The following is a 16,523-nucleotide window of genomic DNA, read 5'->3' on the forward strand; positions in this document are numbered from 1 at the left end:
CTTTGCAGATAGGGCTGGGGTATATGGGCCCAGGTACCTTCATAATCAAGGGCTTACATTTGCAGTGGGTCTCAGGGGTATGTATACACTTTGAAAAAAAATCATTTTATTAGGGGCACATACAACTCTTGTCACAATCCATACATACATCAATTGTGTAAAGCACATTTGTACATTCATTGCCCTCATCATTTTCAAAACATTTGCTCTCCACGTAAGCCCCTGGCATCAACTCCTAATTTCCAGCCCCCTCCCTCATGAACCCTTGATAATTTATAAATTATTATGTTGTCATATCTTGCCCTTCACCCACTTTTCTGTTGTCTGGGGTATATTCTTATGATTGAAGAGCAGGCCTTTCCTTGGCCTGGCCTAGACCTTAAGATTACAGCAACCATGGATGTTCGTTGAGTGTCTAGTTCGTTGGTGTTACACAGTAACAACTGATGTTTGCATAGCACACAAGGTCCTCTTCTAGAAATGATCTTATTTCCTGTACCCAAGAGTCTATGTATGACAAGTGTTATTATCGTTACCTTTTCCAGAAAGGAGCCCTGGTGGCTTGTGGAGTCAGCATTGCGCTGTTCCCTGTAAGGTCTGCAGTTCAAACCCACCAGCTGCTCCAAGGAAGGAAGAAGAGTCTGTCTACCGCCATGAAGATGGGGCCCGGGAGGAGTCCGAAGCGACTCCATGGCAGTGAGAGGCTTTATACATAAAGAAATCAATGAGAGCAGTGATCTGCCCAAGGTCATATAGCTAATCAGAGGATGGAATCTGTTTCCAGATTTCAAAACTTACATTCCTTCCTTTATAAGAAAATAACGGAGTGGTGGCAGTAGTGGCGATGGCAGCGGCAGCAGCATCAGCGGCAGCTCCAGCGGGGATGCGACAGGGCGGAGATTGTGTGGGAGGTGGTCTCGCTCCTGGGAAAGCTGCTGGGCACCTTAGGCACCATCGCCGCACTGAAGGCGGTTCTGTACCTGCTCCGGGAGTGCTTAGCGCTGGCCTGGAAGTCTGGCGGCGCCAGCCACTCGGAGCTAATCCACAACCTCCGCCAAAATGGAATCCTCAAGACAGATGAAGTATTTGAAGTAATGCTGGCGACAGACCCGCTCCCACCATGCAAAATGGAACCCTTACACGGCCTTTCCCCAGTCAAAGGTTTCCAAGCAACAATCAGCACGCCACGCATGCACGCCTGTGCCCTAGAACTTCTGTGCGATCAGTTGCACGAAGGAGCGAAGGCTCTGGACGTAGGATCTGGAAGTGGGATTTGCACTGTGTTTTGCACGCTTGGTTGGAGCTAGTGGAAAAGTCATAGGAATTGATCACATTAAGGAGTTAGTAGATGGCTCAATAAATAACGTCAGAAAGGACGCCCCAGTACTTTTGTCTTCAGGGAGAGTGCAACTGGCTGTGGGAGCTGGAAAGCTGGGTCATGCCGCAGAAGCACCCTCTGAGGCCACCCACGTAGGTGCTGCCGCCCTGGTGGTGCCCCAGACGCTACTAGAGCAGCTAAACCCCAGGGGAAGATTGGTACTGCCTGTGGGCCCCGCAGGTGGGACCCAAATGCTGGAGTAGTATGACAAGCTACAAGACAGACGGCAGCGTCACAGTGAAGCCTCTGATGGGGGTGATCTCCGTGCCTTTAACAGATAAAGTGGTCCAGGTGGAAGTGATTTTCTCTTCTTCCGCGCACACAAGGGGAAAGGGGGTGGACTCCAAGACCTCAGGCCACAAGAGCTGCCCTCTTGGTTGTCGCCTCGCGCTACTGCATCATAACGTCAGAAACCCATCATGTTAAAAACGTAGAAACAGTTGGGAAAAAAATAACATATTACTAATGACCAAACTAGCCTAAAACAAAATACCCCATCCCCCCACCCCCGCATCTAGGGGGTCAGGCTGTGGTTGCTATTGATTGGGGCTTGCTCTCAAGTCATTCCTGACTCCTAGTCGTCCTGCCAACAACAGAGCCAACGCTGCCGCGTCCTGTGCCCACCCGCCACCGTTCCAATGTGCGAGCTCAGGTCGCAGCTGCTGAGGAGGCTCTTCTTCTTTGTCGCTGACACTCTACGAAGCAGGACGTGCTTCTCCAGCAATGGATCCCTCCTGATAACATGCCCAGTCTGTGAGATCAAGTCACCCCATCCTCGCTTCCAAGGAAGATTCTGGTAGTACTTCTTCCGAGACAGACTTGTTTGTTCTGCTGGCAGCCTGTGGTGTGTTCAATATGCTTGGCTCACACCATCCTTCAAAGGCCCCACATGCCTTCTCCTTCTGACTTATTGATTGTCCAGCTTTCCGATGCACAGGAGGCGATTGAAAAGATCAGGGCCTTGGTAGGTGCACCTTTGTCTTCAAACCAACAGCTCTACTCTTCAATGCTTTAAAGAAGGTTGTTTGTTTTTCCCAGCAGATTTGCTAAATGCAATTTGTCATATGAGTTTGATTCAACTCTCTAGTAGTGGGGTAATATGTCACTTGATTTCTTTCTTTCTTTTAAACAGTATTATTGATACATAATTTATGTATCACACAATTCAGTTGTTTAAATATATTAAAGATAGCTATGCATTCGTCACCACGATCAATTTTAGAGCATCTTTCCCATTCTTGGATCCATTAGTATGAGCTCCCCATCCCCCCAACCTCCCCTGTCATAACCCTAAGGAACTACTAAGGTAGTTGCTGTCTCGATAGATTTTGTACCTATCCTGAATTTCATAAAAGAAGTCATTAAAAAATCACCACCAACAATAATAGAATAAGACACAGAAAAGCCCCAATCCAGAAGAGAGTAATAAAAAGTGGAGTGACCTCAAACCAGGGTCACCCGGTAAACACATGGTAAGATCTCTTGGAAACACAAGGGCCCTTTACCCTGTCCCTTAGGTCTCTCCGAGTCAGAATGGACTTGCTGCAAGTGAGGGTTTGCGTTGGTTGGTTGTTTCTGATGTCTGCAGTAAAGCCGCTTTCAACTGCATTCTGTCTGGCAACAAGACTATTCACCTCCTTGGTTAATCAACTGAGGACATTCCCTGGAGGGACTCTGTAAATCGACTCTGGTCTTTCTTTTTAAAATTATTTTCTTGGGGGCTCTTACATCTCTTATCGCCATCCATCCATTCATCCATCCATCCATCCATCCATCCATCCATCCATCCATCCATCCATCCATTGTATCAAGCACATTTGTACATATGTTGCCATCACCATTCTCAAAACATTTTCTTTCCCCTTGAGCCCTTGATGTCAGCTCATTTCTCCTCCACCCCCACCCTCCTGCCCTCATGAGCCCTTGATTATTTGTAAATTATTTTTTTCCATGTCTTGCACTGACCCTCTGTCTTCATTCACCCACTTTTCTGTTGTTGGTCCCCTTGGGAGGAGGTTATATATTAATCACTCATCATGATCGGTTCCCCTTTTCTCTCCCTCTCCCCCACCTTCCTCCTAGCCTCCTGGTATCACAACTCTAACTATTGGTCCTTTCAGTGCATCCATCGCCTTCTGCAGTCTGAGTGCTCAGGATGTAAGCTCCCCCTCTGAACCTGGACTCAGCCTTTGAGCACACTGGCTGGTGTGCTTCTTCCATGTGGACTTAGCTGACACTTCACTTAGATGACTACTTGCTTTAAGACAAGTCTTTAAGACCCTAGACATTCTTCTTTCTGACAGCCAGGCACCATTTGATTTCTTCACCACACTTTGTGACTGCACCCATATCTTTGATAATCACTTCAGGAAGGGAAGTATTGATGCCGCGTTATTCACGCGGTTTAGTTTTTCAGATTAAGTGTGTACTCAGCATCCAGACTGAAAAAGTGTGGTGAAAGGATACCCTGCTTCACACCGCTCCTGATTTTAAATGATACACCACCCCCTTGTTCTAGTCTAACAACTGCTTCTGGGTCTATGTGCAGTCCCACGTGAGCACAAGTAAGTGTGTTGAATTCCCTTTCATCACAATGCTGTTCATAAATTGCTCTGATCCAAATAGTCAGACACCTTTGCATAGTCAATAAAACACAGAAAAAACATCTCTCTGGTAATCTCTGCTTGCATCTAAGACCCGCTTGACACCAGCCGTGACATTGCTCATCCCATCCTCTTCTGAAGCCAGCTGAGCTATCTAGCAGTTCCCCGTGGATGTACTATTGGAAATAGTTTTGAATTATCTCCAGTAACATTTTACTTGTAAGTGATAGTAATGATATTGCTTGATCTTTTCTACATCCTGTTGGATTACCTTTCTTTAGAATGGGCACGAATAAGAATTTCTTCCAGTTAGTTGGACAGGTAGCTTTCTTTTCTTTTCTTTTTTTACATTTTATGAGGGGCTTATACAACTCTGATCACAATCCATACATATACATACATCAATTGTATAAAGAACATACATTCTTTTCCCTAATCATTTTCAATGCATTTGCTCTCCACTTAAGCCCTTTGCATCAGGTCCTCTTTTTTTCCCCTCCCTCCCTGCTCCCCCTTCCCTCATGAGCCCTTGATAATTTTTTTTTTTCCTGCAATGCCGTTTTTTTTTTAACAATTTATTGGGGCTGATACAATTCTTTTCACAGTTCATACATATACATACATCAATTGTATAAAGCACATCTGTACAGTCTTTGCCCTAATCATTTTTTTCTCTTTTCTTCTTTTACATTTTATTAGGGACTCAAACAACTCTTACCACAATCCATACATATACATACATCAATTGTATAAAGCACATCCATACATTCCCTGCCCCAATCATTCTCAAGACATTTGCTCTCCACTTAAGCCCCTTGCATCAGGTCCTCTTCCCCCCCCCCTCCCCATTCCCCCCCTCCCTCCCCATTCCCCCCTCCCTCATATGCCCTTGGTAATTTATACCTCGTTATTTTGTCATATCTTGCCCTATCTGGAGTCTCCCTTCCTCCCCTTCTCTGCCTTCCATCTCCCAGGGAGGAGGTCACATGTGGATCCTTGTAATCGGTTCCCCCTTTCCAACCCACTCACCCTCTACTCTCCCAGTATCGCCCCTCACACCCCTTGTCCTGAAGGTATCATCCACCCTGGATTCCCTGTGTCTCCAGCTCCCATATGCACCAGTGTACAACCTCTGCCCTATCCAGTCCTGCAAGGTAGAATTCGGATCATGGTAGTTGGGGGGAGGAAGCATCCAGGATCTGGGGGAAAGCTGTGTTCTTCATCGGTACTACATTGCACCCTGACTGACCCATATCCTCTCCTAAACCCCTCTGTGAGGGGATCTCTAGTGGCCGACAAATGGGCTTTGGGTCTCCACTCTGCACTTCCCCCTTCATTCACTATGGGATATATATGTATTTTTTGCATGATGCCTTATACCTGATCCCTTTGGCACCTCGTGATCGCACAGGCTGGTGTGCTTCTTCCATGTGGGCTTTGTTGCTTCTGAGCTAGATGGCTGCTTGTTCACCTTCAAGCCTTTAAGACCCCAGACACTATCTCTTTTGATAGTCGGGCACCATCAGCTTTCCTCGCCACATTTGCTTATGCACCTGTTTGTCTTTGGCGATCGTATCATGGAGGTGTGAAGCCAATGATATGATTTTTTTGTTCTTTGATGCCTGATAACTGATCCCTTCGGGACCATGGGATCACACAGGCTGGTGTGTTCTTCCATGTGAGCTTTGTTGCTTCTGAGCTAGATGGCCGCTTGTTTATCTTCAAGCCTTTAAGACCCCAGACACTATCTCTTTTGATAGCTGGGCACCATCAGCTTTCTTCACCACACTTACTTGTTTACCCGCTTTGGCTTCAGCAGTTGTATCGGGAGGGTGAGCATCGTAGAGTGCCAATTTAATAAAAGAAAGTATTCATGCATTGAGGGAGTGCTTGAGTAGAGGCCCAAGGTCCTTCCGCCACCTTAATACTAAACCTATAAATAGAGACACATAGATCTATTTCCCATCCTCATATATATATATATTTCATGTACATGTCTTTGTCTAGATCTCTATAAATGCCCTTTGACTCCTAGCTCTTTCCTCCCTCTCCCTTGACTTTCCTCCTGCCCCACTACCATGTTCCGTCCCCACCTGGGTTACAGCTATACCTCTTTGTTATGTAACCTTACCCTTGACAATTCCCTACCAGGCCTGCCACTCCTCCCTCAATACCATTTTGGGTCCCATGTTGTTCCCTTGTCCCTGTGTTTGTTAACACCACTTCCTTACCCCCCACCTCCCCCTATCCCAAGTCCCCCCGGAACTGTCGGTTCCGTTGTTTTTCCTCCAGATAGTTCATCCAGCCTGTCTTCTTTAGACAGACCTGCGGAGACAATAACATGCACGAAAACAAGACAGAGGAAAACAAGGCAACAGTGTACAACCAGACAACAAAACAACAACAACAAACCACTGACAAAGAACAAAACAAAACACATCAAGAAAGAAAAGCTTGTAGTTAGTTCAAGGATCGTTTGTTGGCCCTTAGGAGTTTTTTCCAGTCCAGTCTGTTGAGGCACCACGCCCTGGCCCCAAAGTCCACTTTCAACATTCCCTGGGGACCTTGCCGCTCCATCCCCTTGCTGTTCCGCTGCACTCCCCCAGTGCTTTGCCTTTGCCTCGGTGTGGTGGGATCAGGTCAGGTGCAATTCCCACACTGTGTCTCCGGTGCTGTCCCCTGTATCGCCCTTGGTCACTGAGGGGCATCATGTCTCATAGTGGGGCCAGCCATGTTGTCCTCTCTGTGGACTGGCTGCTCTACTCAGGAACATCATCCTCACGGCCTGGCGGGCCAGGCTGTGTTCCACTCTCTCCTCCTGCCCCTTCATCTGCTCCCATGTGCTCTGATCAGATATGTCCATCTCTCAGAGCTGCAGATTCAATGTCGTCCTTTGAAACAAATTCTTCTTGGGGGAGGGGCAGCCAGGTAGCTTTCTAAATGTCCTGTCGTCTAGGTTTCTTGTCAGGAGATGAGCGAACTCTTCCAATATGGCATCTGTTTGTTGGACTCTCTCAGTCAGTAGCCCATCAGCTCCTGAGGCTGTGCATGCTATCACAGTTGTGTTGTGGATACATGTTGAAGCAGGGTATTATTTGGTACATACATACATTTTATTATATTCTTTTATTTATGTATATGTTCACATTTTCTATAATAAAAATTGGGGAAAATAATGAATTTGTATTCTGTGCCCAAATCCTGTTCTATAATTTTTTAGAAAAAGTTAAGCACATTTTTCTATTTCCAAATTTTCTTTTAATAGCTAAGACTTCCTTGCTACTAATAACTACCATTTGGAGGTCTCCAAGGATTGGGGTTGTTGTTAGGTGTCACGGACTCCAAGTGTCCTTGTGCCACGGCCTGGCACCAACTGTCATGATGGTTATGGTTGAGCCCGGGCTGGCAGTCACTGTATCAAGCCATCTCCTTGGAGGTGTTCCTCTTTTTCAGGACTCCACCAAGCTTGATAGCCTTCTCCAGGGCTCCTCTCTCCTGATAACACATCCATGCTGCTTCAAAGGAACTTTGCTTCAAAGGGTTCCAGTCTCCTGCAGTCTCCCTTATTCATTTCCGGGCTTTCAGGTGGTGACTGAAAGGACCCTGGTGTCAGTCACTTAGGTCCCCCTTAGTCTTCAAAGTGACCACCTTGCTCTTCCACACTTTAAAACGGTCTTGGACAGCAAAATGCCCATGCATGACATCAGGGCTGGCTTCCAGGAACGTGGGCCGCGGAGTCAAGCCAAGTGAAATTCTTGACAAGCCCCTGGGAGCTTTGAGAAGCTGTTGAATGCAAGCCTGATCTGGAAATTCTCACCCGATTCACAATAAAAATAAGTCCCAGACAGCAGCAAGCTTTTCTCCGATGATCACAACGTTGTGAGGATTTGTGTTTTCTTTACATTGAGGGCTTTACAAGGGGTGGGGCTACTGAGGCTTAAGTGTTTCAAGCACTCTGAGAAGCGCTTTCTTTACATGTTTTACTACTTACCTATTTTAATAGAGGAGCGAACTAAAGTTTACAGAAGTAATAAAATTTCAGCCAAGACCTGAATTTAGGCCTTTCTGACCCTTAAATCCCCCTTTAACCCTATTTCTATAGATTCCCTACCTGAGAGACAGAGAGGGTTATCCTTCCCTTTGGGGGGAATATTATTTAAAACATGCTCTCCTGGGCCCATCTTCCAAGAAGCATTGAGCGTGGAATTGGAGTCATTGTCACTCAGCTGCTGGGAAATTAGGACTTGTAAACAGAAAAGCGCTTTCATTTCACCGGGTGGGCTGACCTCACTTCCCTGAGGGGATTCAAGCACTTAGCTTTGTTTTGTAATCTCAGGTTGGTGAAGATGGCCTTCATCTACCATCAGGAGTTATGGTTATTTTTCTATTTCTGCAATTGAACCTTCTATCAAAGAAATAGAGAAGCAGGTGGAAGGGGGAGGTGTTGGAAGGGGGGTGGTAGAATGGCATTTGAATAGGATTTAGGTTCTACTTCCTTTTATAGATTAATACAGGACCGATCTTTGGCAGATGAGGCCTTTGCCTATAACTTTGCCAAGATAACCAGCTACCATCAGGTCAACAGTGACCCGTGGGGTCAACAGAGAACCATGCTCCACAGGGTTTTCAGTGGCTGAGTTTCTGGAAATAGAGCACCAGGCCTTTCTTCTGAGGCACCTCTGAGTCGACCGGCATAGCCATCGACGTTCCGTTCGAAGGTGAGTGCCTCATTGTTCGCACTACCTAGGGATTCCTCACTAAGGTTAAAAGACACAAAAAATCCAGCGTCACCCCCACCGCAGGTCCTACCTGATATCGGCCCAATCTCGCCCGAGTTAGGACTCCTTCCTCTGGAGTGGCTGCCTTTTTGCCCTCGTGGGAGGGAAGCCTTGGGCTGTTATCTGATGTGGTAGAAAATATTTAACTGGAGAACTTTCAGAGTGCTTCAGGGACCCGGGGAACTGTTTGGCTATCAGATTCTCGCTTGCCAGGGCAAGCGAACCCCCTGTTGACGCATGGCTGTGTCTCCTCAAGGGTCTCTCCCAGCAGCCAGTTATCTCGCGTGCCCTTTACCTCTCTGTCCAGCTGAGCGGCCCCAGGCCTGCCGGAGCCCGTCACGTAATCCTCTTCTAGGGCTCAAGCTGCGGCGCTGGGCGCTGGAAGATTGTTTACAGAAGATGAAGGCTCACTGCGTTGCACCTGGTTTCTGTCTGGCCCATGTTGACGGGGATGAAGGATCCTTCATTTATCTCAGCCTCTCCTCCGGGACAGCTCCCGCTGTCGTGGCACGCTGGGGCTGGTGTTTCCTTCCCTGATAAGCAGCTTTCTGGGGGGCTGGGGAGGGCCGCTTACAAGCTTTACATACTTCTTTCAAGGCCTGCTCCTCGTTGCCAGGGGGCAGTTGGATAGGGCAGGGACTGTGGCGGGCTTCCCTAAGAGGGTTCACGTGGCCTTTGCAGTCCAGGTATTTGATAAGCAGGGCATTTTGGCTTTTCTCCATTATCAGAGTTTAGACTCAGGGAGCCAAATAGCCAACCAACCTTGTCTGCCTCCACAAGAGTCGGAGGGAAAGGGTATTCACCGGGCAAAGGGTCTCATCTTGGTTTATGGAGGCGTGCACACACGGACAGAGAAGAGAGAGCCATGGAGGCGGGCTTCACTTTCTCGAAGGATGGAGTTGGGGGGATAGAGTCAGGAGATCCTTGTCCCGAAAAGCTTCTAAAAGCTAGAAATGCTCAGTTCAGAGCCAAGGAGAACAAAGAAAACCAACGATTCAAGGGAGTAAAGAAAGCAAAAGACTGACAGATCACTGAATCACAGCCCATGTGACCCCAAGACCAGAAGAACTAGACAGTGCCCCGCGATCAGTAGTGGCGGTGACCGGCATCACCACAGAGGGTGCGGGCCGAGCCAGAGAACGTGTGCAACAAACAGCAAGTTGATGAGAAAGATCTGGCAGAGACGAGCGGACCCCCTACTCGGAGCCTCGTCACCTTGTGACGGAACTAAAGCCGCAGCCAGACAACAGAGGGACCCAGAAAATGAGTGGTAACACCCGAGAGGACCATGCTCCTCAGAACAATTAATTGTATGAAACCCAAAGGGTAGTATTCGTTCAAAAGCAAAGACGAGAAGGCAGAAAGGGGTAGAAAATTCAGACACGGGAGGTGGGAACCCAGGGTGGAAATGGAGAGTATTGACCCATTGCCAGGGACGGCGGGGCTGCGGCTGATGCCGTGGCTCTCTTTAGACGTAACCGATCAAAAGGGAAACCGACTCGCTCTATACGATTTCAACTACAGCTCAATAAAAGACTTTTCAAGATACAGAAGTTCAAAATAGTAACTGACATTCATGGATTGTTTATCACGATTCCTAATCCGTGTGCTAATCCCTTGATCTCATTTCACCCCAAGAATTACTCTTGTTATATTTATTGAACATCTGAGGAAGTAAAGCCTTCAAGAGATTGCCGTATATCCTCGAGTATCAGCCGAGTCTTTCAACACATTTTTAAAAATGCAGCTTTTGTGGTAGAATTAGGTGCCTCGGCTGATAGTCGGGTCGGCTGGCAGGTCGGCTGGTACTCCAGTATCTACGGTATGTGCTGTAGCTAGTCAGAAGGAGAACTGAGATCTCAACATGGGAGAGTTTGAGTGGGGAGCCTCCACCGCTGAACAACTCTGCCATGGCGAGGAAGGTACCACGGGCAGCGGGGGGCTGAAGCCCTGCAGACCCTGCTGGGTGTTGAGGGCTGCTCAGCGGATGGCAACGAGCCCTCTTGACGTCTCCCTGTGCAGCCCCCCAACATCAGATCTGTCGCTCACAGAGGCCTGGGATCCTGCTGTGGTGGCGAAAGTCACCTGTCTGCCTTTCAAGGGCAAAGGTGGGTTTCCGGGTGCCAACGGATTCCCCTGGAGGAAGGCGAGAAAGCCTTTCCATTTTTCTGATGGTTGCCTTGGCAACAACCAGGCCTTCTTTTGATTGTGGTGGACTATATAGAACATAACATTTTAACCACGCTCATAGATACACTCTAGTGGCCTGAGGTGTGTTCCTAGGCTTGGGCAAGCATCACTACTATTTGCTTCCTTTGAGCATTCACTTTCTGACCCTCTACCCGTGGCGACCACGAGTCTGGTGTCACCGAAAGCCCCTGCTTCTGCGCATTTGGGACGTAGTTAATTTATTATGCCAACCTGCCTGATAAACACATGTGGGGCTAATTGGTTGTGATCATTAGTTGTGACCCCACTACACTCAGACCAGCCACATGTGGGGCTAATTGAAGGGCGGAGGGAGAAATGGCTCAGTGAGCCTCTCCTTTCTAGTTCTTGGATTTCTTGCTTTCTGATGGTCGGACCAGGGTGTGGCTACCTATTGAGGTCGTTAGTTTATTGTGCCAACCTGGCTGATAAACACATGTGTGGTTAATGGAAGGTGCCGAGGGATAAATGGCTCAGTGAGCCTTGCCTTTCTAGTTCTCGGGTCTCTTGTTTTCTGACGGTCGGACCAGGGTGCAGCTGCCTTAGCCAGTTCCCTGCCTTAGCTGGCAAGGCTGACTTCCCGCAAGACATCCCTTAGAAGAAGCCACATGAACCTGCCCCAATGCAGCCCTGGGTGCTGGAGCAACCTTGTGGAGACCCCTGCCAGCGCTGAGATGCTTACACGTTCACTGATTGGCTTTCCTCCTGCAGTCAGCATCATTGCATCTGTTTTGTGAGATGGAGAAGGACTTTGTGGATTGGTGCTGGACATATGGGTTAATGTTGGACTTGTGGGTTTGGGAAGCACTGGGTTGGGATGTTTTCTTGATTTGCACTTAACCTTTACATAAAATTCTCTCTTATACATGAGTTTTTGTTTCTCTAAAGTACCCAGACTAACACAATTTGCTTATTTTAGATATTTCACGTAAGTGGAATTGCCCAATATTTGTTCTATGTCCGGCTTATTTCACTTAGCATCATGTTTTCATGGTTTATCCATGTGGTAACCTGTATTAGAACTTCATTCTTCTTCTGAGTAAAGTTCTATCACACACACACACACACACACACACACACACACACACACACACACACGTTTATCTGTTTCTCTTGGTGGACACTGGAGCTGTTTCCGGTTTTGACTATTGTGACCCGTGCTGCCATGAACACGTGTGCGCAGTCCCGGAACAATCGCACTTGGAGCATGCGCAGCGGAAAGACTCACCAGGGTTACTTCGCTGCCTCCCTTCTCCTTAGTCTTTGCCTTGTAGGTCTCTGAAGGCAGCTCCTTGCTCCTTGCCAATGCTTCCTTTGCCACAACCCTCCTGCATGGAGGAGAAATGAGGCTTGTTTCCTAATCAAGCGAGTAGCATGTAAGAACACAAACACATCGGCTCAGAGCTCTGGAGGCTGAGAATCCGAAACCGCCATGGGCCGGGTTGAGTCCTTTGCGTGTTGAGGGAGAGGGTCTGCTCAGGGCTTTCCCCTTGCCCCGGTGATGGCTGCCACCGCCCCTTGGCTTATAGGTCAGTCTCTCCAGTCTCTGCGTCCGTCTTCCCGTGACCATCCTCCCCCTGTTCTCCCCTCTTCTAGCTATGAGGAGACCACTGATATTGAATTAGGACCCACCTGACGTGAGCATCACTTTACATCCACTGTTAACATCTTCACAGACTATGTTTGCGAACCAGTCACATACACGGGTACCTAGAGTTAGGACTTTAACATTGCATATATATATATACATATATACCAATCCATAACAGAGGCCTTTAAATGCAGGATCTAGGCAGGCCTGGTGCAGGACCCCGGAGTCTAGATTCCATTCTTGATCTTACCCCTGAGTAGCTGTGACATTCAGACATTAAGAAAGAGGGTTAACGTCCTGGAGGCTCCCCTCTGGAGTAAGGAAGTTTATCCCAGTCCTCCATCATGAGACTGTGACCAGGACAAGGACAAATGGGATCACTTAAAATAAGTGTCACCTATAGTCAAGGCCAGGTGGCTTTAATAAAGGGAAGTCCACATCTCCGCTTTCTCCCCGCCACCTTCTGATCTGCTCCGTTACTGGAACAGTCAAATCAGCTTAGACGACCTCCCTGTCTGGGGCAGACAGCGCTGCCCCTGCGGCCTGCAGCTTCTTTCCTGCAATTGCAGCTCCTATCTGACCCCTTGAGGACAGACAGTTGGAGACAAGGAGAAATGGAGGTGAGGGAAGGGAGGGCCGCTGTTCCACACCCTTCCAACCTGACGCCTCCCGGACTGGGATTGGTGACAGGCCCTGAACCCAGAGCTCAGAGCAGCTGCCTCTGTGGACAAGGGACAGATAAGCCGCACCAGGCCTCTTAACGAACCCAGCACCAGCTCCAGATAAACTGTCGCCACTTATTCCTCCCTGGCCTCCCGTCTCTGGGAATGACTTGCACCAGGGACCCGTGCACGCTACTTTCCAGGGACGCTATGGAGGGAGTGGACACTCTGGACCTTTGATGAGAAGGAACCTTGTGGGATTCTCGTTGACTTCCGCGGAAGCCAACTAACTCTGCAGCCCCAGAGAGGAGCACAAACCTAGGACCTGTCTGAAAACACAGGTGAACCCCGACTTGGGGCATGCTAACTTAAAAAAGCAATGTGCTCTACTGTTTTTGCTTTTTGGTACGCTTCTTTCCCTCCCCATGCTAAATTCTCTCTATCCACAGAGAAGTATGTACATTCCAAGCACATCGATGCTGCTCAGTGCCGAGAATCCCATCCCAGAACAGCAGGGCAATGGCAAAGATGTGCTAACATCAGGGAGTCCTGCCTCCCACCTAAGGGATATTTCATTATCATATTTCTCCTCTCATTTATCTCGATAATTGTCTCAATTTTATGCTTTGTTTTGGTCCTGGGAGACCTAGGCCATGCAGGTTCTAAGAAATGGATCCTATCTCTGTAGGTAATTGGGGCAAGCAGATTCAAGCCCGCGCCTTGCAGACTGCTAGGATAACCCCATGAGTTGGGGAGGACTTATACAAATGTTAGCTAAGGATTAATATTTAAGGCTGTGAGCAAGTGGTCCTTTCTTTAAGAGAAGTGAAGAAACCTTTTCTGAATTCATTTGAGAAATAGATGTTTCTCATTGAGGCAATGTCAGTGGCCAGCAGCAGATTAAAATGACCACCAGGAGGTCTTCGATCACTGGGATTAAGCCCAGGCCCAAGACTGGGGAGGATATGAGATCCCCACCTTCAAGCATATCTGGTCCAACAATTTTCAGTCCATGAGAATTTAGCAGGCAACAGTTAGCATGTGCTGGATATAATCTAGTGGGATATAAATTGTACTTTAATATTTTACATCTAGGGTAAATGTTGCTACCTGAAGGATATGAAAGAATTCTTACTTTCTCTCTCTCTCATCTAGCTTCTGGCTTTGGTTGGATTGGTATTTTTTCTTTTGGTATTTTTTTCTTTAATGGTTTCACTTAAGTAAGCAGGGAACATCACATAAATATCTTCTATTTCTTTCTTTTAAAAATATTTATTTATTTTTTAATCTTCAATTTCTTACCAGGACCTCAAACCAGTTTATTGCGGTTTTACCCCCCTGCTGAGAACATGTATGTCCACCTCAGATAAACAGAATCAGAGTTCACAAATAGGTCTCAGGGGATTTTGCTAAAATGTAGATGCTGATTCAGTCCATCTGGGGTAGATGCAAATGCAAATTCTTAGCAGAGGGTTGAGCTGGAAAGGAGCTAACCTGATGAAGGCCTATTGCCCACACGGCGCCTGCCTCACGTAGATCCCATCACGGGTAGGACTCTGTGCAATTCCGGATGAGTAACGCTCATTCCTTAGCTGGGGATGCTCATCTTTTCCATTTGCCTAGTGAGTGGTTCCCAGCTTCCCACTCAATGTGCGCGCCAGCCTCAGCAGCATCAGCTGGGAGCTTGCTATACAAGGGATCTTCAAACAGTTTTAGAAAAAATCTTATGACCTCTGAATTCAAGTTTTCCTTGAACTTTTTGAAGTCCCCTTTCCCCCACTGGAAGTGCAGAAATCTCAGGCCCATCCAAATCGATTGATTCAGAACCTATATAATTTAACAAGCTTGCCAAGTGAGTTATATGCACATTAAAGTTTGAGTAGCACCAGGTCATAATCCTCACACATTACCCCATCTGATTGTTTTCCTCTCTAAGTGCACCAGGGGATGTCGTGGGTTCCATGCTGGGCTGCAACCAGGGCAGCAGTTTGAAACCACTGGCAGTTCTGCCGGAGGAAAATGAGGCTTTCAGTTTTACCCAAAGGGGTTTCTCTCCATCCTTAAGTCTATCCTATTGGGTCACTATGAGTCAGGGTTGAATCGATGGCAAGGAGTTTGCTTTGGTTTATCTACAAGCATTATGTTTTCCATTTCATATTAATAGAAACAGACACAGAGGTCAAGGGTCCTGGCTATATAAACAACTAAGTGGAGGAGGAGAATTCAAATCCAGACCCTATCTCTACATCCCACGCTCTATTTTGCCACGATTAAAACAGGGGTGGGGGATGCACCCACACCCACTGACATCCCCGGCCTCACCGAAGAGAAGCCGTTCTGCCGTCACATTAGGGGTGAGTTAATGAACTGTTAGCCCGAAGCTAGCCGGCTTATTTTTACGTGTATAATTTTGTATGACCCTTGTCTTTAATATTTGTATTTGATATTATAAATAACCAAAGGGGCCTTGGCAGGAAAACCTTTCTCTGTCCTTCATTTAGAAGAAATGCAAACGAACTGCCTCAAGCCCGAATGTCTTTGTGCTTCTGATCTTTTTTACCGGAGGCCGGTGAGATAGCTCTTCCCTCCTCCGTTCTCTCCCAGCCACCCAACTGCATCTCCGACCTGGCCAAGGACTTCCCAAGTGCAGGCTGTTAGCAATAATTGCCAGCACCTGTCAGTGCCTGGCATTTAGTAGGCACTCAACAAATGTTTGTGGAGCCAAATAGAATTACCTAGCATTAGCACAAGCCCTCAGCTGTTGATTATTAAAGCGCTGGGGTGCAGGGGGGTGCTGGGTGTTTGTGACCCCTCTCTCTGGGGCCAGAGGACCACTCAAATCCCAAACACGCCCTACAAGAACTCGGGACACCATGCTCTTAACTAGAGAGCAGATTTAAGAAAAACCCCCCAACAGATCCCCTTGTCTGGGTCTAGCTGTCTCCTGGTTAGGGCCTAGCCAGATGCTGCAAAAGCCGGGGCTTGACAAGTGGGGGCATTGACCTTACACTAGAAAACAGGCTGGGCTGCGTTTTCTTTGGCTGGAAGCACCGAGTGTGGGAAAAGTCAAGAGCATCCACGGAGCCAAGTTTGATGCGAGGGGTCAGCAGAAGAAGATGACCCCATGCCAGTAATTGGGATCTGCCTGTAAACAGATAAAATGTTGGGCTTTCTCTGAGCTTGTTGGTGATGGGAAAAACCTCAAGCTAACCAGGCGGGATGTGTGTGTTTGCGCGGGTGCGTGCTACAGTTTAGTACATCGGAGCCAACACAGGGCTGAGTAGGGAATGCCTGGACTTCTTT

The 16,523-nt window shown here is 47.7% G+C and overlaps 1 pseudogene; it reads left to right on the top strand.

Moving 5' to 3' along the window:
• The first annotated feature begins 653 nt into the window (after window positions 1-653).
• Window positions 654-15,878, top strand: LOC142458717 (protein-L-isoaspartate(D-aspartate) O-methyltransferase-like; annotated as a pseudogene).
• The last annotated feature ends 645 nt before the right edge of the window (window positions 15,879-16,523 follow it).

The sequence above is a fragment of the Tenrec ecaudatus genome, chromosome 10, assembly GCF_050624435.1.
Source record: "Tenrec ecaudatus isolate mTenEca1 chromosome 10, mTenEca1.hap1, whole genome shotgun sequence".
NCBI classification, from domain to species: Eukaryota; Metazoa; Chordata; class Mammalia; order Afrosoricida; family Tenrecidae; genus Tenrec; species Tenrec ecaudatus.